Here is a 4061-nt window from a genome sequence, read left to right on the forward strand (position 1 = left end):
CTCCCAGACCAGGGCTCGAACCCGTGTCCCCTGCATTAGCAGGCAGATTCTCAACCACTGTGCCACCAGGGAAGCCCTGCCTTTTCATTTTGTTGATGGTTTCCTTTGCTGTGCAGAAGCTTTTTAATTTGATGTAGTCCCCCTTGTTATTTTTTATTTCGTTGTCTTAGCTTTTGATGCCAAATCCAAAACAATCATCGCCAAGACTGATGTCAAGAAGTTTACCACTTATGTTTTCTTCTAGAAGTTTTATCATTTCAGCTCTTACATTCAAGTCTTTAATCCATTTTGAGGTACTTTTCATGTGTGGTATAAGGTAGTAGTCCAATTTCATTGTTTTGCATGTGGCTGTTCAGTTTTCCCAAAACCACTTGTTGAAGAGGCTGTCTCGTCCCCATTGTATAGTTTTTGCCTCCTTTGTTATAGATTAATTGCGCATATATGTGTGGGTTCATTTCTGGGTTCTCTATTCTGTTCCATTGATCTATGGTGTTTTTAACACCAGTACCATATTCTTTTGATTATTATAGCTTTGTAATATAGTTTTAAATCAGGGAGCATGATGCCTCCAGCTTTGTTCTTCTATCTCAAGATTGCTTTGTCTATTCAGCGTCTTTTGTGTTTCCATACAAATGTTTTGGAATTATTCTATTTCTGTGAAAAATGTCAATGGAATTCTTATAGGGATTGCATTGAATCTGTATATTGCTTTGGGTAGTATGGACATTTGAACAGTATTCTTACAGTCAATGAGCACAGAATATCTTTCCATTTCTTTGTATCATCTTCATTTTCTTTCATCAGTGTCTTACAGTTTTCAGTGTACAGGTCTCTCACCTCCTTGATTAAATTTATTCCTAAATATTTAATTCTTTTTGTTGCAGTTGTAAATAGGATTGTTTTCTAGTGTTGATCTGCTAGTGGGTGGGGCTGGTTCCTGACACAGCTGGCTCTGGGGTGTCCCAAAGCTTGTGCTGTCCTGCTGGTGAGGAGCTGGGTCCCAGGGTGGCTGGCTGAGGAGTCCAGAGTATCATGGAGCTGGTGTTGGCCCGCTGATGGCCTGGAGGCAGGTGGTCCTGGGGCTGGTATTGGCCTGCTGTTGTATTGGCTGGGTCCTGTGTTGGTCTGAGGTGTCCTAGTACTGGTGCAGACAGACTGGTGTCAGGGGAGGGCTGGGTCCCACAGCTAACAAGCTAGAGGGAGGATGCTAAAAGAGCAGTTGCCAGCACCAATGTCTTTGTGGTAGTGTTCTTGGGGCTTATCTTCCTGGTGCAGGAACCCTGGGCTGGGGAGCCTGATGTGGAGCTTGTACTCCTCATTCCTTGGTGAGAAGCTCTGCAATTATAATTTTCCTCTTGTTTGCGGGTCTCCCACCCAGTGGTATGGCTCTCAACAGTACTGCATCTCCTCCCCTCCTACTTGTGTTGTTTTGGTTCCTTCTTTATATTTTTAGTTGTAGCAGGTCTTTTCTGGTACGTTCTGGTGTTTCTCATCAATGGTTGTAATTTTGGTGTGCCCATGAGAGGAGGTGAGCTTAGGGTCTTCCTGCTCTGCTGTCTTGGCCATAACTCATAACGTCTCCTCTTTAATTTCTGATTTTATTTATTTGAGTCCTATCTTTCTCTCTCTCTCTCTTTTGGTGAGTGTAGCTAAGGCTTTGTCAGTTTTGTTTATCTTTTTGAAGAACAGCTGTTTTATTCATCTTTTCTCTTGTGTTTTTAGTTTCTATTTCATTTATTTCTGCTCTGATTTTTGTTTTTACCTTCCTTCTACTAACTTTGGTCGTCATTTGTTTTTCTAGTGCTTTGAAGTGCAAAATTAGCTTGCTTACTTGAGATTTTTCTTGATGTAGGCATTTATCACTATGAACTTTCCTCTTAGAACTGCTTTTGCTGCACTTGATATGCTTTGATATATATTTTTATGTGGACCATTTTTAAAGCCTTTATTGAATTTGTTACAATATTGCTTCTGCTTTAGGTTTTGGCTTTTTGGCCCCAAGGCATGTGGGATCCTAGCTCCCTGACCAGGGACTGAACCTGCACCCCCTGCATTGGAAGGCAAAGTCTTAACCACTGGACTGCCAGGGAAGTCCCACTTTGATATATTTTTATTTTCCATCGTCTCAAGGTGTTTTAAAATTTATCTTTCGATTTCTGCTTTGGTCCATTGGTTGTTCAGTAGCTTGTTTCTTCTCCACATATTTATGAATTTTCCAGGTTTCTTCTTGCAGTTGATTTCGAGTTTTATACCATTGTGGTTGGAGAAGATATTTGATATGATTTCAGTTGTCTTAAATTTATTAAGGCTTGTTTTGTGCCTAACATACGATCTCTGCTGGACAGTGTTTCATGTGTACTTGAGGAGAATGTGTATTCTGTTGCTTTTGAATGAAATGTTCTGTGGGTATCTGTTAAGTCTATCTGCTCTAATATGTTGTTTAAGGCCAATGTTTCCTTACTGATTTTCTGTCTGGGTGACCTGTCCATTGATGTAAGTGGGGTATTAAAATCCCCTACTATTGTTGTTTTGCCATCTTTTTCCCTCTTTATGTCTGTTAATATTTGCTTTATATATTTAGGTCCTCCTGTGTTGGGTGTGTAAATATGTACAAATGTTATATTCTCTTATTGGATTGGCCCTTTATCATTAAGTAATGCCCTTCTTTGTCTCTTATTACAGTCTTTGTTTTAAAGTCTATTTTGTCTGGTATAAGTAGAGCTATCCCAACTTTGTTCTGGTTTCCATTAATATGGAATATCTTTTTCCATCCCTTCACTTTTAGTCTATGTGTATCCTTACATATGAAGCGAGTCTCTTATAGGCAGAGTATAGATGGGTCTTGTTTTTTCTTAATCCATTCAACCATCCTATATCTTGACTGGAGAATTTAGTCTATTTATATTTAAAGCAGTTATTGAGAGGGGTGCACTTATTGCCATTTTGTTAATTGTTTTCTGGCTGTTTTGTAGGTCCTCTCTCTTCCTTTCTTCTTCTCTCTCTCTCTTTTATGATTTGGTGACTTCCTTTAGTGGTATGGTTAGATTCTTTTCTCTTTATCTTTTGTGTATCTATTATAGGTTTTTGCTTTGTGGTTACCATGAGGCTTACATGTAACAACTTATATTTACAACAGTCTATTTCAAGTTGATAACAAATTTGAACACATTCTAAGACTTTTCATTTTTACTCTCCCTTACCACATTTTATATTTTTGATGTCACATTTTACATCTTTTTTTTATCTTGTGTATTCCTAGCTAATTATTGGAGTTATAGTTATTTTACTACTTTTGTTTTTTAACCTTCATATTAGCTTTATAAATGACTAATTCATTACTTTACTATATATTTAACTTTACCATTGAGATTTACACTTTCATAGGTTTTCTTGTTGTGAATTAGCACCCTTTCTTTTCTGCTTAAAGAAGTCCATTTAACATTTCTTTTAAGGCCAGTTTAGTGGTAATGAATTTCTTTAGCTTTTGCTTATCTGGAAACTCTCTCTCTCCTTCAATTCTGAATGACAGATTTGCTGTGTAGACTATTCTTGTTTGGAAGTTTTTTCTTTCAGCATTTTGATATGTTGTGCCACTCCCTCTGGCCTGTAAAATTTCTGCTGAAAGGTCTACTGATAGTCTTATTGGGGTTCCCTTGTATGAAGCAAGTTATTTTTCTCTTTCTGTTTTTAAGATTCTGTCTTAAACTTTTGACATTTTAATTATAATGTGTCTTGGTGTGGGTCTCTTTGAGTTCATCTCTGTGAAACTCTCTGGGCTTCCTGGATCTGGATGTCTGTTTCCTTCCCCAGATTAGGGAAGTTTTCAGCCATTATTTCTGCAAATAAGTTTTCTGCCCCTTTCTCTCTCTCTTCCTTTTCTGGTACCCCTATTATGTGAATGTTAGTCTGCTTGACGCTGTCCTTTAAGTCCCTTAAACTATCTTCACTTTTTTTTTTTCATTCTTTTTTCTTTCTGCTGCTCTAACTGGGTGATTTCCACTGCCCTGTCTTCAAGTTCACTGATAGTTTCTTTTGATTCATTTGGACTGCTGTTGAACCGC

This window comes from Lipotes vexillifer, unplaced genomic scaffold (assembly GCF_000442215.2).
Source record: "Lipotes vexillifer unplaced genomic scaffold, Lipotes_vexillifer_v1.1 scaffold27, whole genome shotgun sequence".
Taxonomy (NCBI): domain Eukaryota; kingdom Metazoa; phylum Chordata; class Mammalia; order Artiodactyla; family Lipotidae; genus Lipotes; species Lipotes vexillifer.